Consider the following 26,280-nt stretch of genomic DNA (forward strand, 5'->3'; position numbering starts at 1 on the left):
GGAAATGAGACACTTAAAGTAGTAAAGGAGTTTTCGTATTTGGGGAGCAAAATAACTGATGATGGTCGAAGTAGAGAGGCTATAAAATGTAGACTGGTAACGGCAAGGAAAGCGTTTCTGAAGAAGAGAAATCTGCTAACAAGTCACTTCTGAAAGTATTTGTATGGAGTGTAGCCATGTATGGAAGGGAAACATGGACGATAAATAGTTTGGACAAGAAGAGAATAGAAGCTTTCGAAATGTGGTGCTACAGAAGAATGCTGAAGATTAGATGGGTAGATCACATAACTAATGAGGAAGTATAGAATAGGATTGGAGAGAAGAGAAGTTTGTGGCACAACTTGACCAGAAGAAGGGATCGGTTAGTAGGACATGTTCTGAGGCATCAAGGGATCACAAATTTACCATTGGACGGCAGCGTGGAGGGAAAAATCGTAGAGGGAGACCAAGAGATGAATACACTAAGCAGATTCAGAAGGATGTAGGTTGCAGTGGGTACTGGGATATGAAGAAGCTTGCACAGGATAGAGTAGCAAGGGGAGCTGCATCAAACCAGACTCAGGACTGAAGACCAGAACAACAACAAGTCTAGGGGACAGATGACCTCAGATGTTAAGTCCCATAGTGCCTAGAGCCATTTTTGAACTAATTTGAGAAAACTAACCGGTTTAAATTTTAATAATTTCTCATCTTCGCAATGAACTATTTAGCTTTTAATTATCACTCGTAATTATTATGACGTTTCTAAGTAAGTAATCGTAAATAATTCCTAGAGTCTGTACTGAAAAATGTGGTGGCTAGCTACTTAACGTCTGCTACACTATAGGTCTGCTCCAAATCGAATGTGGCTAATAGATTGAATTTCTTTTTAAAGCTGAAAGCAGCAATCTACGCTAATTTTATTTTAAAACGCGCTGCGCTATGCTAAAGCTGACTATTGTTGTCTATAGGATAGGTATTCAATATTGTTGTCTGTAGTGCGAATGTCTTCTTCAAAATAACAACATCCAGTAAATGTTAGTTTCAGTAATGTTAGCTAGTTGAAAGAAAGTGTACGTGCAGATGAGTTCAATCATTTTTAACATATGTACTGTTTAATGTAAAGATAAGGGAAAGCGAACAGTAAGAATAATAAATAGTGTTCTTCCGTTGTCATCCTATACGTACCTCTTCAAGAAGTTAGGCATTTTAACTACACTGTCGCAATACACGTATTGGCTAATGAAATTTATCATAAATAATCCATCACAATTTGGGAAGAACGGTAACATCCATACCTGCAACACTACAGGAAAATATGGCCGTTACTGCCGAGTGTTAAAGTTGTCAGTAGCTCAGAAAGGAGTTCAATACACAGCAATAAAAATTTTTGATCATTTTCCCTATAACATAAAATGTCTGACAGGTAGCAGACAAAGTTTTAAATGCAAACTCAAATAATTCCTTCTGCACAACTTTTTTCTATTTTAAAAATAGTAGCCAAAAGCAAGTGCAACAAAGTCGGAACAACTTTGGTAACATGTGAGCAAGGAACTTCTTCATATAGTGATCCCAAAGGGCTCGACCGGGAAGGTACAGTCGTAGGATATTAACGCCTTTCGATGTTGGAAGTACTTCCTGTGAAGATTTTTAGATCTAGTGCTGTTGAATGATTTTGATGTCAATAATCAATTATCTTCGCCAAGGCTTTCCAATGCACTGAAATATGTCTAATACAAATCAGGGTATTTAAAGAATCATCCGGGACAATTTGAAATCCTTCTGAATTTTGTTTCATATTGTACTCTGTCATCTCTATGTTTTAAGCATTTATTTACAGATTGTCATTACTGTAACGATATTGTGACATAATAATCACTTATTTATTACTTTCAATTAACAAAATACACGTATGTGAAATGGTAAACTAAAAAAAAGGAATGTAAACGTGAAATAACAATTTAAAACATAAAACAAATATAAGTAAAATAAATAACTAGACTAATAATGAATGTTTGGATATTTAATTAGGTATGGTGAAAACAGTCTGACAGCAAAAGGCGCACAGCTTATTTTTCAAAAACGCCATTTCAGAAACCAGATTTATTAAACATGGATTTATATAGCTTGAAAGATTCTTTTAATTTATGTTGTAGCAAAAGTTTTCATTTTTCAAAATCAATTAATTGTATTGGGGTATATTACAAAACGTCAGATTTTTACAAAATTCGATTACACTGTTTTAAAGAGCGTTAATCACAATTCAACTTCTATTTGAGAAACATTTTTATATCTATAATTTCGAAGACATTTCCTCCAAACCCCACCGAGCGAGGTGGCGCTGTAGTTACACACTGGACTCGCATTCGGGAGGACGACGGTTCAATCCCGTCTCCAGCCATCCTGATTTAGGTTTTCCGTGATTTCCCTAAATCGTTTCAGGCAAATGCCGGAATGGTTCCTTTGAAAGGGCACTGCCGATTTCCTTCACCATCCTTCCCTAGCCCGAGCTTGCGCTCCGTCTCTAATGACCTCGTTGTCGATGGGACGTTAAACAACATTAACCCACCCCAACCCTCCTCCAAACCCAGTATGTGAGACTGCCTTTTGGGGTGTGTTTCACCCCTTAAATGTGAAACAATGCACAAAGAAAAACAAATTGCAACATTTTGCCCCCTCTACACACCCATTAAGTTTCATCTATATCGTTTACCGACACTTGGGAATATTCCCCAGTTAGTGATACACTGGTTTGCTAAATTTAAGGACAAAGTAGCTTTCGTATGATGGGTCAATATAAAGGAACATAACTTGTTGATACTTGGACTATACTTAGAAAGACATGCTACAGTACTGTACAGAAGGTAACTGAAGGAAATACGCAGTGAGACGCACAGTTCGACAATGTTCCTGGGTGCATTACGTTCAAAAATGGTTCAAATGGCTCTGAGCACTATGTGACTTAACATCTGAGGTCATCAGTCCCCTAGAACTTAGAACTACTTAAACCTAACTAACCTAAGGACATCACACACATCCATGCCCGAGGCAGGATTCCTACCTGCTACCGTAGCAGTTGCGCGGTTCCAGACTGAAGCGCTCCGGCCGGCGTGCATTACGTGTTCCCCCTTCTCGCCACATGAGTTCCGTCCGTAACCACTACTCACATTGAATCTGTTCTCATCCGGGAAGAGCACGCAACATCACTCCTCGTCGGTCCACTCCCTATGCTTTTACTATCACTGCAAGCGATGCAGCCAATGTGTGGGTTACTACGAAACACAAAGTACTGATTGTCTGGCAGAGAGAGCGTTTTTATGCAGTATCCGTGCAAACAAGGAGCGTAAAGTTGCATGCGTTGCAGACCTGTTAAGTATGGTTGCAATGGTTGACACGGACCGTTTCTAACCTGTTACACACTGTAGCAGCCATCTGCTGCTGTAGTTGACCGTGGTCGACCACCTCCTGTCCTTTGGGGGGCAGTGCCTGCGGTTCAGAAGGCTCGCCATGCACGCTGAACAATGCTGTGAGACAATAACAAACTGCTGGATTGCACGTGTCTGCCTTCGTCCTCCTACCAGTTCTTCGCTGATTCTTCCCATGTGAAGTCATCCCCATGTTGCAATGAACAACACCACAACAGTGCACTGTAACTAGTCGCTGATTGACACACACTGTCTTTTACCGTTCCTTCAACCGCCTCGTGTTGCACGGCGAACCCCATTTGACGCTATCGTCACACTGACCTCCAGCTTTCTGCGGACTACTGGCAACATGTTCCCGCACTTAATTCATTTTCAACGAGTGGTTAATATTTTATCTTACTTTATATATTACGTCCTTAAATTTTGCAGAGCAGTGTAAGTGCGTTACCACCACGCGTTTCACGTTTGCGTGAAAATTCAGAACGCCGATATGCTTGCTTAATCACCAGCAGTGCGTTATCCACACAAAAAAATCATTTCCGAATATAGTATTGCGACTATAACTAGTGTTGTATAGAATGAAAGCTATGTTCATTTGACGTTAGCGGCAAATAAACGTTAAAGCAGTGTTAATAATGTTCGCATGCTTCGATGCTCATTGTCTCGTTCTCTATTTCGTTCCCTCCAGGGTAAACGCTTGTTCACAGGTAGCGAACACCAGTGATTTGAGAATGGAAATTCGCTTATGTTCCCTTGCATTCTTTCTGGTGTAAACTATGCTAAAGGCTAACGTACAGGTCAAAGAAGTAGCATTCCAACCGTTCTTTGAAGAAGGTTTGTACGTCCATCCTCACACGTGCCTGGCGACTGTCCTATGGAAATAAGGATCGTGGAGGTACCTGAATGGAGGGCATTATCTTACACACTAAACCCTCTGCGATGTACCTGTTGCTGAACAGATTGCTGTTAAACATCAGCAGTCAAAATAACATTTAGTATTTGAAGACAAGTTCTCCGAAACTGGTCTGGAAATTGCACTTTTGTTACTCAACATGTCAACAGCGGTATTCACTTCGCATTTAACGACATTCACGTTCCATTTGCAATCTGACAATGCTACGCCACTAGACGGGCCCACAGCAGGTGACATCGAACTGCCAGCCCAAAGAGATCAAAAAATGGTTCAAATAGCACTAAGCACTTGAAACTTAACATCTGAGGTCATCAGTCCTCTAGACTTAGAACTACTTAAACCTAGCTAACCTAAGGACATCACACACAACCAAGCCCGAGGCCGGATTCGAATCTGCGACCGTATCAGCCGCGTGGTTCCGGAGTGAAGCGCCCAGAAACACTCGGCTACAGCGGCCGGCAAATGTGGTGATTAGATATATTTAATTTGTTGAAATGTACTGTTCACAACGGCAGCACTACTTCACGACAATATTTTTCGCACTCCCGCTCACAAGGCACACATGGTTAGCTTCAGCATTCCTTTCGAGAGCATTATGCTCAGCTGCTGACAATGCACTGACACCTGTGTTGTGCGAGAATTCAATTGTTTATTTTTCTCAGTAATAATTATTTTATTCGCGAATCACACAATGTCAGTTTGGCAAGCCGTAGGTGAGTAACCAGCGTCTGGCATCTGGCCTATCATTCCACCTGAAGGTGTTGAAGATGAGTGCCTGTGGGATCATACAAGATTTAGACAAAATTTCTAGTCGTTGTGATGAACGGCAAATGGCTCTAAATGTATTTAAAAATGGCTCTGAGCACTATGGGACTTAACATCTATGGTCATCAGTCCCCTAGAATTTAGAGCTATTTAAACCTGACGATCACTGAATAATAAACAACATTGCGAGACGTTCTGCCAACAGTCAGACAGGAATCGAACCCTGGAACCCGGGCGTGGGAAGCGAGAGCGCTACCGCACGACCACGAGATGCGGGCTCTAAATGTATCAAATTGTTCAAATGGCTCTAAGCAATATGGGACTTAACATCTGAGGTCATCAGTCCCCTAGATTTAGAACTACTTAAACCTGACTAACCTAAGGACATCACACACATCCATGCCCTAGGCAGGATTCGAACCTGCGACCGTAGCAGCAGCGCGGTTCCGGACTGAAGCGCCTAGAACCGCTCGGCCACTCCCGTCGGCAGAGATCAACAGGGTGTCCCAGAAATGTTGCTACAAACTTCGTGGGGTTACAGAGGGTGTCTTGAGGAACAAATCGAGGATAGGAACTGTGCCCGGGAACGTCGTCCAACGACGCTATAAAGCGTTGAAATTATAGGCGTCTGCGCCTGTCTCTAGCCCAGCTCTTCGGCACAAGACGTGGCTTTGTACACTGTCTGACTGTTGGCAGAACGTCTCGCAATATTGTTTATTATTCAGTGATTGTCACGATCGCCAGTGGAGAAGATGGAACTAGATACTGCGTAAACATGGCCTTGTCTCCTATGAATGCGATGCTCTGTTGGCTCGGTGGGTGACGATTCCGGAAACGGGTTCCTATCGTCGATTCGTACCTCAAGGCCTGATCTACAACCCCTAGATGTTTGCCACAACATTTCTCGGACACCCTGTATGTCAGTACCCCTGTCCTGTGGACGAAGTTGTATGGTCTGTTATGGTAGTGCGATATGAGGTCATTCTGCGTCGTTAAATACTACTGGGATCAGTCAGTTCTTAAAATTACCTTGGTATAATAAGTTTTGGGGTACAAAATGAAATGATCAGTAGGCTCAATAGTAGGTAAAGCAAATGAAAGACCTCGGTTCATTCGTAGGATATTTAGAAAAAGTCTATAAAAGGAAATGATTACGAAACAGTTGTGAGACCCATATTTTCAAATGTGTGAAACCTAGACCATATAAGACTAAGAGGCGTATTCAACATGTGCAAAGAAGGGCTACACAAATGGTCACAGGCATATCTGACTCATGGGAGAGCATGGCAACTGATCTGGCCAATGCTTGTAGAGACGCCAACAACTCGTATGTCGCGAAAGCCTACTGAAAAAGTTTCAAGAAGTGCCACTAAGTGAAGAATGTACTGATATATTACATCCCGCAACGTGTCGCTCGCGTCCTATTCGTTGGGACGGCGAAGATAAAATTTAACTAACCAAATTGTACACAGAAACTTATAAGCCATTTAAGTAGTCATTCTTCTCACGCTCCATCCTCCATATGCGAATGGGAGGGGAACGTACTGTAATATGTAGTACTGTGGGAAGTACACACTATTATGCAATTCACGATGGTTTGCAGAGTGCGTATGTAGATGATAGAAGTCTTATACGTTGCCGAAAAAAAAAAATTAACACCCTCAAGGTCTGTTGTCAGTGGCTCCAGAGTGTAACATGTGCATATTGAGGGGTTTTCTGTTAGTGGAAGGTGGAGGTTAGTGTTTAACGTCCCGTCGACAACGAGGTCATTAGAGACGGAGCGCAAGCTCGGGTTAGGGAAGGATGGGGAAGGAAATCGGCCGTGCCCTTTCAAGGGAACCATCCCGGCATTTGCCTGAAACGATTTAGGGAAATCACGGAAAACCTAAATCAGGATGGTCGGAGACGGGATTGAACCGTCGTCCTCCCGAATGCGAGTCCAGTGTGCTAACCACTGCGCCACCTCGCTCGGTTTCTGTTACTGATTCATTTCTCACCGTCATCGGCGATCAGTTGGTGCGCTGGAAACCTGTCTGTGAATCCTCTGTTTCGACTCTCCAGGCAGTATCTGTGCTGAGATTAGAGCTGAACAGTGTTTGCAACATTCATTCTAGGGTGCAACCATGCCCCTCCTTCGAATACGTACTTCTGCTGAACAATTTCAGCCATTTGAAAAGAACTGCATTATGGGCCAGCGGGAAGCTAAATGGAAGTATCGACGAGTTGCTGCACATGCAGGGTACAATGTATCGGTGGTGTGTAGCTGCTTTCAGCAGTGGTCTGTGGAACATTTCTACACCCGTAGAGCAAATTCGGGACGACCGTGCTTTGCCGACGCACAACAAGATCCACACATTGTGAGTACAGCAGTGGCCAACCGAACATCATCCATGGCGGAAATCTGTGGACGTGCTGCATCTGATGTGGCACCAAGGACCACTACCTGCAGCAGGACTAAGAACACGCGTGAGAGCCTACCAATGACACCACGACACCGCCAAGAGCGGCTACTTTCGTGTCGCGAAAGAGTTGAATGGAGAGTGGAATGGCGTTCTGTTGTCTTCGGTGATGTGAGAAGGTTCTGTCTGTTTGCGAGTGATGGACGTACAAGCGTACATCGTAGACCTGGCGAGCGATCTATTCCGGAGTTTATTCGCGGACGACACGCAGATCCTATTCCACGCTTCAAGGTATGTGTGTGTGGGGTTACAGCTCGCAGTCACATTTAGTGTTCCTTCAGATTAACCTAACCAGTGCACACAATCCCAGCTGGGGTTTTTTCGACCGAAAGGTTTCTCCCTCAGTAGTAAGGCAAATGCCGGGATTTGGAAATGAGGAAACGTAACGGCAAATGATCTGCCAATGCTTGTAGAGACGCCAACGACTCGTTAAAAAGTAAACTTTTTCGACTATCTATCCAATTAAAAATTCTTTAAAATTAAATAAGCACCCAACTATCCTAAATAGACGATGTCACAACAGCGCTAACTACAACTGTTAGTTGAAAAGGGCCATGCTCTCCTACAGCCCACCATCTCCACCGGAGATGAAAAAAAAATGCTATCCCCGTTCTACTACCATTATCTACCATTCCTTCGGCAGGAAGGTGATATGCTTTTTCAGCAGGACAATGTACATCTACATATAGCTGCTGCAACGCTACTTGCATTTCATGGTGTACAGCGCCTGCCCTCTCCAGAAAGATACCAGCTCATTCGCCAGTTGAACACGTATAGACATGGTGATTCGGTAACTTAATCGTTTTCCAGAGCGTGGAAGCACCAATGCGGAATTGCAACTAAATGTGCAAGGTGATTGCATCACACGATGCCGCTAGGCACCTTTAATATCCATTTAAAGTGATAATACACGCCTGCCCTTGCCACCAAAGGGGCATACACTGTGTACTGACGCGATAGTTTGCCTATCCTTGACTCTGACGTATATTTCATTTTTTCTGACTTTGTTTTCATGTACTCCAACTATCTGACACATCAGTTATCAAAAAAATTGTCTTACCCCTGAGGGTGTTGCAATTTTTGAGGCAGTTTAGACACCTTCCTAAGTAACATATCTGAGAGTGCTTAATATTGAATAAATGCGACGAATCGTGTGCAAACTTTTCTGAAAATGGCTTCCTTCCTTCTAATTATAAGCAGGAGCCTGGATTTAAAAATTACGCGCAAGAATCAAGTATGTTACTGCCGCCTCGTGCATATCGTGAACGTTATTTACTTGGCCCTTGTTCTTCAGAATGATGTGTGGAGCAGCGAGCAGCGTGAATTTACAGCGAGCATTCATAATTTGCTTCACGTGAAGTACTGCGTCATTCATAAGACAAGACTTTCCCCGCATGGCATATATCAAGCAGGCAGCCCACTCCACACGCCCCGAACAAACATCCTGTCGCCTGCTCCAGACGCGCAGGCAATACCAGTCAATATCAGTGCAGTCCAACCAGTAAATTAGGTCACCCATTTAATGGCTTTTTCTTGCTAGTAACGCCGCCAGCGATTATCAGGGCATTAATGATTGTTCCTCGCGCTGACGTGCCATTTAAAAGAAACTTAACAAGAAACTGTCAGATTGGTGGACGAGGACAACGTGCTAAAATTGCGCTCTGTGAGATTAAGTGTCGCCTTCGTTAATAGCTGTCGTTAGGTCGGAGCATTACAACGGCGGAACGGTTAGCAGGCCGCTCCGTAAGCCGTCCATAACCGTTTCGCGTGGTTGTGTGCTGTTATCACTGCTAAAAGCTCCCGGTGTGGCACGCCGATGCCGGCGGTTTTCTTATTAAAGAGAAAGGCTGCCACTCCGACCTGCGGCTGAGCGCGGCTCACATTAAGCCGGAGCTGCCGGGCATCGGCTCACACAGCCTGCCTCAACTTGCCTCGTTTCGCCATGCAGCTGCACACCGTATCCCAAAAAATACTCGCTTTTGCAACTATTCGAGCTAACTGTTGTTTCCCTATGAAATGATTAAGCGAGCTATCACATTGAAAATGTCTCGAGGTGCATTTCGCACCTGCGTGGTCCCGTTTTAGTAGTACATATACCGGAGATTATATTCCAATTTGTCGTCACCACTATTAGCGTAACATTTATTTGTTTTTCATCAATAATCTGGGTGAATGATATGTTAGTGACAAAGATTTACACTACTGGCCATTAAAATTGCTACACCAAGAAGAAATGCAGATGATAAACAACCACCTCTTGCCGTAATAACGGCCTTGATACGCTTGGGCGTTGAGTCAAACAGAGCTTGGGTGGCGTGTACAGGTACAGCTGACCATGCAGCTTCAACACGATACCACAGTTCATCATGAGTGGTGACTGGCGTATTGTGACGAAACAGTTGCTCGGCCACCATTGACTAGACGTTTTAAACTGGTGACAGATCTGGCGAATGTGTTGGCCAGGGTAGCAGTCGAACATTTTCTGTATCCAGAAAGGCCCGTACAAGACCTGCAACATGCGGTCGTGCATTATTCTGCTGAAATGTAGGGTTTCGCAGGGATCGAATGAAGGGTAGAGCCACGGGTCGTAACACATCCGAAATGTAACGTCCACTGTTCAAACAAGAGGTGACCGAGACGTGTAACCAATGGCACCTCATACGCCGGCCGCGGTGGTCTCGCGGTTAAGGCGCTCAGACCGGAACCGCGTGACTGCTATGGTCGCAGGTTCGAATCCTGCCTCGGGCATGGATGTGTGTGATGTCCTTAAGTTAGTTAGGTTTAAGTAGTCCTAAGTTCTAGGGGACTGATGACATCAGATGTTTAGTCCCATAGTGCTCAGAGCCATTTGAACCATTTTTAGCACCCCATACCATCACGCCAGGTGATACGCCAGTATGGCGATGACGAACACACGCTTCCAATGTGCGTTCACCGCGATGTCGCCAAACACTGATGCGACCATCATGATGCTGTAAACAGAACATGGATTCATCCGAAAAAATGACGTTTTGCCATTCGTGCACCCAGGTTCGTCGTTTAGTACACCATCGCGGGCGCTCCTGTCTGTGATGCAGCGTCAAGGGTAACCGCAGCCATGGTCTCCGAGCTGATAGTCCATGCTGCTGCAAACGTCGTCGAACTGTTCATGCAGATGGTTGTTGTCTTGCAAACATCTCCATCTGTTGACTCAGGGACCGAGACGTGGCTGCACAATCCGTTACAGCCATGGGGATAAGATGCCTGTCATCTCGACTGCTAGTGATACGGGGCCGTTGGGATCCAGCACGGCGTTCCGTATTACCCTCCTGAACCCACCGATTCCATATTCTACTAACAGGATTGGATCTCGACCAATGCAAGCAGCAATGTCGTGACATGATAAACCGTGATAGGCTATAATCCGACCTTTATCAAAGTTGGAAACGTGATGGTACGCATTTCTCCTCCTTACACGAGGCATCATAACAACGTTTCACCGGCAACGCCGGTCAACTGCTGTTTGTGTATGAGAAACTTTCCTCATGTCAGCACGTTGTAGGTGTCGCCAACCTTGTGTGAATGCTCTGAAAAGCTGATCATTTGTATATCACAGCATCTTCTTCGTGTCGGTTAAATTTCGCGTCTGTAGCACATCATCTTCGTGGTGTAGCAATTTTAATGGCCAGTAGTGTACATTAGACATGATAGAAAAATTCACGTGTTGCGTAATTCATATTTCTTCTAAATTTATACACCCCAGGAGACGCCCCATGTCCACTACAGAGCCAAAGAAAGTGGCACACCTGCCTAATATCGCATAGGGCCCCACGAGCTTGCAGAAGCGCCTCAAAAAAACGTGGCATGGACTCGACTAATGTCTGAAGTGGTGCTGCAGGGAACTGACACCATGAATCCTGCAGGGCTATCCATAAATCCCTAAGAGTACGAGGTGGTAGAGATCTGGCACGTTGCAAGGCATCCCAGATATGCTAAATAATGTTCATACCTGGAGAGTTTGGTGGCCAGCGGAAGTGTTTAAACTCAAAAGAGATTTCTTTGAGCCACTCTGTAGCATTTCTGGACATGTGGGGTGTCGCATTGTCTTGATGGAATTGCCCAGCTCCGTCTGACTGCACAAAGGACATGAATGGATCAGATAGGATACTTACGAACGTGTCACCGGTCAGAGTCGTATCTAAACGTATCAGGGGTCCCATATCACTCCAACAGGGCCTCCACTAGCTTGAATAGTCGCTTGCTGACATGCGGGGTCCATGGATTCAGGAGGTTGTCTCCATACCGGTACACGTCCATCCGTTTTTCCAGTCGTCTAATGTCGGTGTTGACGGGCCCAGGCGAGGCGTAAAGCTGTCTTGCAGTCGTCAAGGGTACACGAGTGGGCCTTCAGCTCCTAAAGTCCATATCGATGATGTTTCGTAGAATGGTTCGCAGGCTGACACTTGTTGATGGCCCAGAATTGAAATCTACAGCAATTTGCGGAAGGGTTGCACTTCTGTCTCCTCAGGCGTCGTTGGTTCAGTTGTTACAGGATCTTTTTCCGGCCGCAGCGACGTCGGAGATTTGATGTTTTACCAGATTCCTGATATTTACGGTACACTCGTGAAATGGTCGTACGGGAAATCCCCACTTCATCGCTACCTCTGAGATGCTGTGTCCCATCACTCTTGCGCCGACTATAGCACCACGTTCAAACTCTCATAAATCTTGATAACACGCGATTATAGCAACAGTAATAGAGCTGACACGTAAGCCAGACATTTGTTGTCTTATGTAAGCGTTGCCGACCGCAGCGCCGTCTTCTGCCTGTTTACATATCCCTGTATTTGAATGCGCATGCCTATACCAGTTTGTCTGGTGCTTCAGTGTACTTCCCTTATTTGAGATGAAATAAGTAGTATTATGTCATCGAAATTAAATTACATTATATTCGAAACAACACGAAGTAAAAGCAAATACAAGATTTTTTAGGATGATTTTTTGTATATAAATATTGTTCTTAATCCTCTGGCCATATACAGAGTAATGATAGAAAAACTGAGCTTCCAAATTTTTCGTTATAGATCGCTATTTAGATACGGAACCCCAAAGACAACCGCGAACTGTGTCTTGAACTTTGTCGCTATAGAAGATTCCGAATGACAGATGCCAGCCGCTGTGGCCGAGCGGTTCTAGGCGCTTCAGTCTGGAACCGCGCTGTTGCTACGGTCGCAGGTTCGAACTCTGCCTCGGGCATGGATGTCTGTGATGTCCTTAGGTTAGTTAGGTTTAAGTAGTCCTAAGTCAAGGGGATTGATGACCTCAGATGTTAAGTCCCATAGTGCTTACAGCCATTTGAACAACAGATGATGAACATACCTAGGATCCTGCAGAGAACTCATTAAGCAGCTAGGCTTAATTACAGACTCCCCAAAATGCAGTGACGGAAATAGGAAATGTTACATCATGAGGCAAAATTGAGATACTTATCAAAATATGTGGAAATATTCTTCATTTCACTTGTATGAAATGATTATTCGAGGGTGTGTTGAAAAATAATTCCACTGAATTTTTTAATGTGGATACTCTTAAGCCTTTTTAAACAAACCACACGTTATTAACATTGTACATCGTTATTCTATATATTTAGTTATCAGCATAGCTACTCTGGCGATCAAGACATTTCTCCCAAAGAAAGACTAGTTTGTTGATAGTTTTACAGTAGAAAGTTTGACTTGTTGGAGGAGCTACGACCTTATTTCTGCCTGCACTGCCTTTACTATCAAAGAGAAGGCCCCGATGAGTGTTCTTCAGTTTCTGGAAACACATGAGAATTGGATGGAGCCAAGCCCTGACTGTATGGAGGATGATCGGTGACAGTGAAACCAAGACGTCAGGTTGTCGCAGATGTCGCAGCGCTCATGTGTGATCTGCCATTGTCAGGCTGAAGGTGAGGGTGTTCCGTGTGTAGACTAACTCATCGACCTCTAGCTTTCAGCTTTCTAAGGTTTTCTTACACCGATATATTACGTTACACTCTGCCATGTCCCAAGCTACAATTGGGAACCCTCTTACGGCTGAGGGCTGCAGGTTGCGTCAGCGAGGCGGGAAAACCGACTGAGTAATATGCATGGCACGCAATACCCAACCGATATTGAGAACAGAATGAAAATTGGAAGACATTACTTTTCAGCAAGCCTTCTGACTTTAATTCCAGTAACTTGCCAGTATAGCCGTGCGCCTTAGCACTTCCGGGATTCGGGGAGGCGCGTCCTGGCTCTGAATCCAATCTGCCCCGCAGATTGAAGACGACAGCCGGTGTGTCGTTGAGTCTGGCTTTTAGGCGGTTTCCCACATCCTACTTGGTGAAGAGCGGGCTGGTATACACGTCTTGCCTCACTTCCTCGATTAGCAAATATTTCGAAAATTTCTGGCAGTTCCACATGAGTTAACACTACACGCAGATGGATGGGTGGGGGGCTGGGGGTAGGGTGTTGCAACGTGAAGGCCATCTGGCCACCATCTACCTCCAAAGTTGGCAAATCCACATTTCCATGTGAAGAAGAGAAATAAGGACGGGAAAAAGAAAACGAAAGGAATTTAACTCCTTTCGAAACATCAGTATGCCGTGTAACCGCCACGGGCACGAATGCGCTGTTTTATTCGTTGTGCCATGAAAGTAAACAGCCTTCGAATGACAACTTGAGGAATTCCTTGCCATGCCTAAGCATATTGTGTATCATTTTACGAAGATCGCTGGTTGGTATTAAAGTAAAAATCTTCCCATCGCAGCCCCGAGATGCTATATACGCGGCGAATCACGGAGGTGGGCAGGCCAGTCACGAATTGGTACATTCCTCAAGGCACTTCTGGTTTGAACTGCATTGTGAGGACTTTCATTATCCTGCTGGCATATGCCATTTGGTTTCAGGTCATGAAAGGTACGAAAACCGCGTTCCCTATTCTTGTCACATTCTTGCGAGCGTTCACCCTTCGTTCAGTAGTTACCAAACCAGTCCAGTTGTTATATACGGTAGAGCTCCACACCGTATTTCAAGGAGTTGGAGATGTATTTTTCTCGAGAATCGCAGTTTCCTGTGACCTTTCACCAATACGTCCACGGACACACTGATCTGATCTTCTCTCTGGATTTGTGTTTAGAGTATTATTGGTGATTATGCTGTGAGGGCTAGCGTTATGTTGCTGCATGTGTGACTCTCTTCGGGCTTTTTAATTGTGGTGCCAATGACTACGGCTGCGCTTGTATTTCGATTTGGGAACAATGTCCAGCCGTCCGGAGTGGCCGCGCGGTTCTAGGCGCTACAGTCTGGAACCGAGTGACCGCTACGGTCGCAGGTTCGAATCCTGGATGTGTGTGGTGTCCTTAGGTTAGTTAGGTTTAAGTAGTTCTAAGTTCTAGGGGATTGATGACCTCAGAAGTTAAGTCCCATAGTGCTCAGAGCCGTTTGAACCATTTGAACCACAATGTCCAACGCCTTTACTTGACTGAGTGTGTTCCATTAAATACACCTGTCCTGAACAGAAGAAATTAAATGTATGAAACAATAAGTGAGAACTTAGTGAGTTTTGATTTCCGACGCCTTCTGCGTAGCAATATGATGTTGTATGACCTCAGAGAAATGGATGAAGCTGGTCGGTTGATTATGCGCCACTGCCGTGAGCTCCTATGAAAGGTGGTTAAAGGAAGGTAAAAAATGGTCCAAATTGCTCTGAGTACTATGGGACGTAAGATCTGAGGTCATCAGTCCCCTAGAACTTAGAACTACTTAAACTTAACTAACCCAAGGACAGCACACACATCCATGCCCGAGGTAGGATTCGAATCTGCGACCGTAGCAGACTGAAGCGCCTAGAATCACTCGGCCACAGCGGCTGGCGGATGGTAAAACCACGAGTAGGCGATAAGATGTTGCAAGTCAATACCTCTTAAAGGAACGTGGCGTTCGGGGGCTTGCCCGCTCTATCTGTGGCAGATTTATTGTAAGTACAAGCGTTTCAGAGCACGCAGTTCAGCGCACATTTTTGAAAAGTGGGCTCGGCGGAGAACGATCTCTACTTGTTTCCATGTTGGCCTGACGACATCGTCAGTTACGGTTGCAGTGGGCACGGGGATCTTCTTGAATGGGTCGTGGGTCAATGGAAACGTGCCACAGGGGCGGGTAAATCACGTTTCTTGTTACAGCACGTCGGTGGCCGTCTCGAATAATGCAGCCATCCAAGCGAATGTCAGCTCCACGGACGCAGGCTGGTAGGGTCACTATTACGCTATGAGGGGGCTTCCGCAGGATCTGTGGTAATAATCGAAGGAACCATGACAGCTGTGGACTTCATCATTACTATATTGCAGTGCCTGTGTTATTCTGATGACAGTGCACTGCGGCGACCACAGCTGTTACGAAAACATCAGATGAATTTGCAATTGCGTATAATGACTACCATCAGCTGTAGAATGGAATCATGACACTGAAAATTTGTGCCAGACCGGGACTCGAACCCAGATTACCCGCTTATCGCGAGTGGTCGCCTTACCAGTTGGCTATCCGTGCAGGGCTCACGGCCAGACCAAACGTCCATATGTCGTCAACCATATGTCTACGATCTGTACCCGCACACCCATTATGTGTATCCCGTACAGATCAAACCTTGTGCTTGAAAGTCGCATGGCCGGTATCAGCAGATAAATATGATATTGCAGTGCCTGTCTTATTCTGATGACAATACACTGTGGCGATCACATCTGTTACGAAACACAACAGACGAATTCGTAACTGCGAGTAATGACTACCATCCGCCTTAGAGTGGAATGACGACAATGAAAACTTGTGCCGCACCGGGAATCGATCCCGAATTTCCCGCTTATCGCGAGCGGTCGCCTTACCATTTGGCTATCCGTGCACTACTGATACCCAGACCCAAACTAATTCGTACTTTATGTCTTCCCCCAGGGAGTAGGTGTCTTCCAGCAGGGCAACTGTCGATGTCACAAGGCCGGAATTCTGAATCGGGCCACAGTGATTTGAGGAGCATGATAGTAAATCCACGTTGATGTCTTGGCCACCAAATTCGTTTGATGTGAACCCGATGGAACACATCTAGGATGTCATCTCTGCGCCAGTTAACCACCGAGTCGTAATTTTCGAGATTTTCTGGCTGGAGATTAGAAACCTACCAAGTAGTGCATTACAGATATCGACCAAACTGGTCGTAATGTTTTCGCTCATCAGTTTATGCCTTTTTACCACGAAGCATTAAATCTTTGCGCGTTACGTTCCATTTGGTACAAGACAGGTAAATTTTATTTTCAATTTGTTTTCAACGTTACAGAGATGTTGCAGATACAGTATTCTTTCGAAGATGGAGTTAGATAGATCTGAAACGATCCCTGCCATACAGTGCTTCATATAATGACCCTTCGTTATGCCTATAAATGACGAGCGTGCTGCCAACTATAACTAAGTAATGTATATCTACACTCCTGGAAATGGAAAAAAGAACACATTGACACCGGTGTGTCAGACCCACCATACTTGCTCCGGACACTGCGAGAGGGCTGTACAAGCAATGATCACACGCACGGCACAGCGGACACACCAGGAACCGCGGTGTTGGTCGTCGAATGGCGCTAGCTGCGCAGCATTTGTGCACCGCCGCCGTCAGTGTCAGCCAGTTTGCCGTGGCATACGGAGCTCCATCGCAGTCTTTAACACTGGTAGCATGCCGCGACAGCGTGGACGTGAACCATATGTGCAGTTGACGGACTTTGAACGAGGGCGTATAGTGGGCATGCGGGAGGACGGGTGGACGTACCGCCGAATTGCTCAACACGTGGGGCTTGAGGTCTCCACAGTACATCGATGTTGTCGCCAGTGGTCGGCGGAAGGTGCACGTGCCCGTCGACCTGGGACCGGACCGCAGCGACGCACGGATGCACGCCAAGAACGTAGGATCCTACGCAGTGCCGTAGGGGACCGCACCGCCACTTCCCAGCAAATTAGGGACACTGTTGCTCCTGGAGTATCGGCGAGGACCATTCGCACCGTCTCCATGAAGCTGGGCTACGGTCCCGCACACCGTTAGGCCGTCTTCCGCTCACGCCCCAACATCGTGCAGCCCGCCTCCAGTGGTGTCGCGACAGGCATGAATGGAGGGACGAATGGAGACGTGTCGTCTTCAGCGATAAGAGTCGCTTCTGCCTTGGTGCCAATGATGGTCGTATGCGAGTTTGGCGCCGTGCAGTTGAGCATCATGGTGTGGGGAGTGATCTCCTACACTGGCCGTACACCTCTGGTGATCGTCGAGGGGACACTGAATAGTGCACGGTACATCCAAACCGTCATCGAACCCATCGTTCTACCATTTCTAGACCGGCAAGGGAACTTGCTGTTCCAACAGGACAATGCACGTCCGCATGTATCCCGTGCTACCCGACGTGCTCTAGAAGGTGTAAGTCAACTACCCTGGCCAGCAAGATCTCCGGATCTGTCCCCCATTGAGCATGTTTGGGACTGGATGAAGCGTCGTCTCACGCGGTCTACACGTCCAGCACGAACGCTGGTCCAACTGAGGCGCCAGGTGGAAATGGCATGGCAAGCCGTTCCACAGGACTACATCCAGCATCTCTACGATCGTCTCCATGGGAGAATAGCAGCCTGCATTGCTGCGAAAGGTGGATATACACTGTACTAGTGCCGACATTGTGCATGCTCTGTTGCCTGTGTCTATGTGCCTGTGGTTCTGTCAGTGTGATCATGTGATGTATCTGGCCCCAGGAATGTGTCAATAAAGTTTCCCCTTCCTGGGACAATGAATTCACGGTGTTCTTATTTCAATTTCCAGGAGTGTAGATGAGTTTACGTACGGGATTTTACCGCGAAGAATAAGGAACTTATATTGGTGCCAGGGATAGTATGATTTCCTATTAGTTTTGAAATCTATGCACCTTAAGGAAGCTATCCAGCAGCAACAGCCCCATTTCAAACTATGGTGGTTACAATAACTACAGTAGGTGTCAGGCTCCGTAGCTAAGGCAAGCTATCGCCACAAGAAAGGGTAGCGCACACTGCTCATCGGCCATTCCCTTTTTTTAACGAAAAATAGAGAATCGTTCCTCAGCTGTCATGTAGACAGTTCTCCACATACAAACTAGCGGATGCTGAATTGTTAACGAGAGCTGCCCTTATCTTGGAATAATTTACAAATTTTTGACTTTTCAGCAGTTTTGATCTAAGGTTCTTGCCGTTCAGTGATTTGTGATCTGCTTCATTAGTCTTTCTGCCAAAAAGTGTGACGATATCCAAGGTTTCACCTGCAGCGGCAGCTATCTGCATAATCGTATTTTGTTTGGGCCGTAAGTGTAACTCCAAATACTAAATCCAGAGGAGCAAAGGCATATCTTATAATCAGCCATTTTATGTACTCGTCGCTCCTGACAACAAAATATTTAGATATCGTTTTTAGAATACCCTGCTCCATATTAGGAGAAGTGTTAACTGTGACCCAGGCTTCCGAAATCACGAAGGCTAAAAGTAGTATATCTATGGAAACTCCAGTCTATTTTGCTTACATTGGAAAACAAGATTGCGATAATTGACAAAACGATGCATTTTTTATGTTACTGACGAATTTTATCAGACATTTCAGAGGTGGGAAGACCATTGTGACACTTGAAGAGCATCATAGAACAATTTAGACATGGAAAATAATTAATTTCATAGTCTGTTTTCTTTACTCCATGTATGGTACAATAATCGAATTATGAAAGCTGCCATATGATGACAATAGTCATAAAGCAGCAGTTGGTTTTATTTCGAATTTTGAAGTTTCACACTATAGTAGCAGAAGTAAAACTTATCTTGACAACTATATAGCTCTTTTTCTCTAATTTCACTGCTTAAGAAAATGTTAGTTTTTAACCATTTGTGGAGAAGATGTTTTATGCTCATTCTCATATTACATATTGAATGCTATACAGGGAGGACGGAAACAGTCTGAAAAGTTTGTTATAGGCTTGCAAAATAGGTTGTGCTGAGAAATAACTGTCAAGAAAAAAATTCGATATATTTTGCTGTTTCCAATTTAATTATCACTGAAGCTAGCCAATGAGGCTTTTGCATGCACAAATTCAAGTGGCCCGCCAGAGACGGTGTCACCTGGCGTTTTCTTCGTTAGGTTTGCTAAAACCGAACAAGAGAACGATACAAAAATTTGACATGTAATGAGAGTAAGGATGGAATCCAAGCAAAAGCCTGAACAGTCTCTTGCGCTATTATCTACGCTGTGAGAAGAGTTGACACTATCTGTATCTGGCGGGCCCTTTAATTTGCGCGCTCAATGACCTGACTGGCTTATTTCAACTCAGAAACGGTGCAACATTTTCTTAACGATTTTTTTCTCAGGTTAACCTAAGCTTTTTATAAGCTTTTCAATCTGATTTTGACCACCCTGTATAGTTATCAATGAAATTTACGTATGTTAGGTGGAAATGAACTGCTGAGTCAGTCTAGTATTTGACATGAACAATTTTTTGTAGTGAAGAATGAAAATGCAGTTGGCATTTTTTTTTACATCGACGCATTTTATGGTATTCCGGCAAAGACACTTCTCTCAACTTTGTGTGTATGTGTGTGTGTGTGTGTTTTTTTACCTATTTTAGATATGTATATACCACAATTTACATCATTTATGTAATTTTCTGGATAAATACTTTCAACATAGCGCAAAAAATCATACCATTCGGATAGCTTTGGCCATGGCCTTGTTGGATGCTCTGGGTCTCCAGTTCGAGTGTTTGTTTCATTTTAATGAACTGGAAACTACTGATACGGGACTGGCAGTTTCGTTTTATAGCTACCACATTTCCAAGAAATGATTTTTGGCTTGTTAGATTGTAATGACACCATAGATATGGAGGGGCATGGCACATTACCCGGCAGATACTGGTGTGTGGCTGCCGCCTTCTTAGATTGTGGCGTCATGGGTAAAGTACTGACGTGAGTTCACAAATACAAACGAAGTGGTTTGGAATCGCCAATGTAAACATAGTTATTAGGTGTCGCCATAGATACACTACTGCTATGGACTAGCTATTTGCATGAAATATCAGAGTTGGTACATACAACCTCACAGTGGTATCCGTATCCAGAGACACCTTTTAGGACGAACCCATTTCAACAACAGCGCCATATCCAATCTGCCAAAGGAAGCCATCGTTATATCGGTGACAGTTTTCAGAAACAGGATAGAGGCTATTGCTCTTACAGCTGGGATGTGTTTGTCATGAATCAATAACAGGGCCATGTTGCTACTGTGTACCTTCGAGGCAAACCCTAACGACACGCATTGGCCGAAGTAAACAACCTAACGGTAAGAAAGCACTTATTTCTCTAACTCTCCCTTTCTATCTAACACTCGTGCAACTGTTCATAACACTTAGCATAAACAATCAACATGTCCAGTTTCTAGTAGATACAGGGGCAATCGTGAGTTTTTCAAAATTTACGATGTACTACTGCTGCGTTCCCCATCGTCTTCTGATATCCACCGTCACTCTATCAAGAGAATTCGTGTTATTTCTCTAAAATTCGCCTTTGAAGCTTGAAATATCTTACCTGTTTTATTATTTCGCATCTACTTGAACATTGGAGTTTCCCCACAACGTAGCAAATTAAAATTCAAAATCTAGACTCTGGAAGACTATGAGAAGAATACTCTCATTGAGCACGTTATGGCAACTTCCTAAACTAATTTACAAAGTTCAGATGATATTTAATTTACATTATTTAAACTATGAAGAAATAGATACTATTCTGCACACAAATATTTAAGAAAAACTTCTTGCAAACACGAAGAAAATATTAAACAATTTTTTTCAACGCAAAAGAACTAATTATAAATTCAGAGTTTTGAGACACTTTCTGAAATAAATGTCTGAAAACAATTTAATATTTCGGTGCTAGAGGACACTTAATATAAAGCCAAAGTTCTTTTCCACATTTTTAAAGTTTACGTTCTTCCTGCGGATAAACTGTGAACTGCGGTCATCTCCGTCACCCTGGTCACAGCAGTCGCATTTATAGTTATTACTTACACTCGAGATATGGAGGCGTTATGGGAAATTTGCATGTTTAAACCTCGCCCGAAAACTGATATGAAAGTCCCGTCGACGTTCGGCTGGCTTGAAATACCGTGGTTTTACAGAAGTACATTGTATTCAGGCACTCTATCATATCTGTTTGTTGACTGCTAGTTTCCTTTAAGTATTTATATTCGTTACACATTGGACTCTTGTGTTAAGTAGCCTCCATTGATAATTCATTCATGATTTCATTGTTGCAGAGTCCTACACGTTCCTTCATCCACATGAAAGCGTGAAGTATATATTAATTATATATCTATGATTACCTAACAAGAAAAACTGTCACAAGCCTTTTTGTTAAAGTAACTATAGAATATTTGTCTACCGAAATTCTAAACTCTTGTCCAGACAGTCATTTGTCAATTTTTTTCAGTTATCTTCGATAAAATATTAGCAATAAATTCAACCGTGGGTACAAAATCCTACAAGGTACACAATCAATGGACGAACAACTCTGAGGACTGGGTTATCATTTAAAATATAAAGACTTACAAAATTTCTTATAACGTCTGGGCCACTTGTAGTAGAACGCTGTCACAAAAACCACGACCATTAAGGATTGAATGAAAAATCTAAATTAAGAAATTTCCTAAGAGTTTACAAAAGCCGTGCGATAGAGTTATGACCCCTTACATTACTTGTGGATATCAACTAGTATACAGCCAGGTTCAACATAAAATGTTGTTCTTAGTGACTCCTATCAGCGGTTTGTTCAAAGTCATATTTTCTCAATATTAAAACTAAATACTTCTGTCACACAATGCAGTAATATAAATTACACTGAATTTTAATTTATAGCAAGCAGAACATTAGAGTTTTCCTTTAGCCCAATTGAAAAAGTCTACGGTTCACATATTAAGCAATAGTAAGAAAAGACTGATTTATACAAATTTAAGAGAAAAATGTTCCGGGAAAATTTGTCATTTGGTAGGACGGTCAAGAATAGAGAAATTTTATGAGCAGCCAACACATGTGAAAACGTAAATAACATAATTATACCTCAGACTTTGGTGTGTTGGAAATTACTTAGCTTTAACTGCAAATAAGAAGCAGAGCTTGGCATTCTTTGACACATTTTTCTTCCAGCTGCAAAATGGGCACAACGCTGCGGAATTTGAGACACCGAAATAAAAGTATTCTGGGCTCATCTCGCTATAAACAAGATATTCGGAAGAATTTTATTACAAAGAAACAAAACGATGGATCAAGTTCCCTTGTTACAGCACCAAAAAGCAAAAACGATTTCAGAAGAGCCGCTTCTTCTATCGGGTGTATATTATGTGAGCGCTCGTTGTCTGTGTATTTTAATGAGGTGATGGCTCAGGTCAAGCTTTTCTGACACGTGTCGCTTTATTTTTTAGGGCGTATGTTTCATTGCAAATAGTTTCTGTAGCTACGGTACACGACGTTTCTTCAGACATATTGTGTAATAGCTGTATACTAATAGATTTATGACCAGATATTGAGTTTATCACCACAGTGTCTTTTAACAAATCTATAACAATAAGAAAATAAAAGCTGCAGTCATGCAAAATAAGCAATAGAATCTCCGAAGAAAAAGGAGAATACCCTTGATGCTTAGGTGATAACTATCAAATTAGTGAGATTTTTAATTTCTTCTGTGAAAATTAGATTACTGGGTAACTCAATATAGCAGAACATATATCCGTGTTCACAGAGCGAAATATCTTCGATAAACCGAGTGAAAACCATTCAGTAATCATAACGCTGTCACAATTGCTTATGTAGCGTATGACGTGGGGTATAGTCAAGTATATAATCTAACGTTGCTGGCAAAATTTACCTGAAAACTGTAGGTTAGAGGATAAATTTGTGGCAGTTTTATTTGACCTAACTACTGGTTGAAAGAAATGATTATTAACGACCCTTCGTACGTTACCAACAATAACAATAGGTGCGGATTTCGAACTCCAGTCACTACGGAACTTTCTGTCACGATATTTCTGGTTCAGGCATGCACACATTTCACGACTGGTGACAGAAAACGATATTTAACGACTGTTCTTGACTAGAAAATGACGGCGATAGTTGTTTTCGAACACCAGTACAGCAAAAATTTGTCATCTCGTCATTTCAGACTCAAACATGTCGCTACAAGTAAAAAAAAATCATATCAGACATATGATTTTGCTTAATTAACAATTCAATTTGGTTCTGTGTTTGAGTACCCATCTAATAAAAAATTTTTATTCACGTAATTTCAGGGTTAGACATGCACACACATTGTTACTTGTGAATGAAACAACATTCAACAGCTTTCGTGGTTAGTTAAGAGGGACAACAGGTGCTGGATAGGAGTCCCCACGAGAACAAATCATGTTATTTCAAGTTCAGACATGCTAACTGATAATATTAAAAATTAGATACTTCACCTCTCTTTATATCTTCATGATTGGTGTTGTGTTCGAGTGCCGGTCGGGCATGAAAGGTTTGGTTAGCTTCGGCAGTGACTGTAGGAGCTAGGTTTGAAGCCATTTCCTGAAGAAACCAGTTATTCGTGTTATTTAAACTTCAAACATGTGCGTAAGTAGCTGTTGATGAATACTTTCGGTATTTAATGTCACTTTTTGCTGGGTAAAAACTTTCGAACTTCTCATTGATCCACATGCCATCACGAGTACAGTGAAATTACGATTTATACTGAGTCTTGACACTGTTAATCTCAGCTTATGCAAAACTGCGCGCCAAGCGAAGGACAGTAAATAGGGGATTGCTGAATCTTTTGGAGTAAGAATACATCTAATTATTATAATACTTTGGGAGTCCGGATAGTCTTTCAAAATTCCTTATTCACAAAGAAATTAATTTTAACTGAGAATTACTAAATGATTTATGTGATAATGTGATGGATATTATTTGTCTCAGATACCAATGAGAGTGGTAACATTTTTGAAATGTCACTTATTGTAATAAATTTGTGTTTAAAAGCGTTTAGGACTGTCACATTTCTAATAACGAGTTTCCTGATATTTGCAGTATCGCGGTATTAATTTACATCTCGATTGACTGCGATACAGAGCAGGCTTTCTAGTGGTCACTTCTGGTAACGATTTTACACAGTCAAACGACCGTACCGAAAAAAGGCAACTAATTGGTCGGTTCCAATTAGGCCTACTCTCGCAGAAGGCGTTTCAGATATAATTTCAACATCGAACACAAAATATACACCAGTATGAGTTCCTATTCAAATGGTACTTTTCAAAGCCAATCTGAAAGCGTGGCCAGAATTTTCCAGCTGAATGTCGAGTAACTCCGCAGAAATGCGAGCGACGTACTGTCCAAAATCTTACGTCAGCATAGGGTAACTGTTACAGCCCCGCAGGAGACTTGCACAGAAGATGAGAACGCTCTGAGCAAACAAGCTCGTATTCCTGGCTATAAACGTGTACAGCATAAACCACCCTCAATATGGAACTTCCACCTTTCTTTCCTGCCTTGCCGAACTCATATTTTTGTTAGGACTGCCGTATCTACTGACATAAACAGCACACCCAGAGCGTGATAATAAATTCAAGGAAAGTGGGGAACAATAAACTACTACAAATTTGAAGAACTTCTTTGAAAAAAAAAGGAAGAGGAAATTAGCACAAAGAAACCAGGGACCGTGACTTCACATATTCTGGTAGATAAGCTTGAACTCTGATTTGGCAACTGGGCGAAGACTCTTCTTACATCACAAAGTCAACAGTCTCATACAGCACCGTTGTCAACCACTTAGTGAGAATTTCCAAGGTTCCAGTAGATAAAGCAAATGTTCGGCAAGTAAAGGAAGAACTTACTGAGATCACGAAATCTCTAAAATGTAGCTCGGAATTATCTTCTCCATTTTAGATCAATGACCTGTAGACAGCTCTTAGCCACACAAAGTGTAGAAAACCTACAAGTGCAGTTGGGCTCTACCCTGAATTTTTGATTCACAGTGGTCTTACAACGCAGAATACCTAGTTCACATTTCTTATGAACTTCTTGGCGCAGGAAAATTACGAGTAAAATTTAGGAGAGCTAAAGCTAATGACATCAAAAACCCAGGGAAAGAAGAAACAGTTGCAGAATACTTCTGCCCCAATATCTCTACTTAGCTGTGGTTACAAACTCCCAGAAATTTTGTCTTAGACCAAACACAAGATCAAATTAATTCTTAGATTCAGTAGACGATGTTATGAGTAAGTTCTCTCCTTTACTACCCAAACAGAAACTGTCTACCGCAAGAAACTCAAGAACGGGGTAGTTTTCGTTGACTTGTCAAGTAGCTTATAACACGGTGTGGCGCGATGATATAATATTGAAATTCTGAAAACAGTACTTTGTAAGACACTAGGTAACCTCATAAGTAACATGACTACGAATATGACTACGAAGTAACATGTTGAGCAATCGGCCGTTTAAATTACACAATGGTGAAAAGACGTTTAGATCGAGTAGATAGTATGTACTTAATGATGGGCTGCTCGAGGCACTGTTCTTCTTCCTGTATTATTCAGTCTCCAGACAGCAGACCAGACGGTCTTAACCCGCCGGAAATTCCAGTATGCAGATGCCCTTGTAATTTAATATCAGAATGAAAATCCATCAAAATCCTTCTGA

The sequence above is a fragment of the Schistocerca gregaria genome, chromosome X (genome assembly GCF_023897955.1).
Source record: "Schistocerca gregaria isolate iqSchGreg1 chromosome X, iqSchGreg1.2, whole genome shotgun sequence".
In the NCBI taxonomy this organism is placed as follows: Eukaryota; Metazoa; Arthropoda; class Insecta; order Orthoptera; family Acrididae; genus Schistocerca; species Schistocerca gregaria.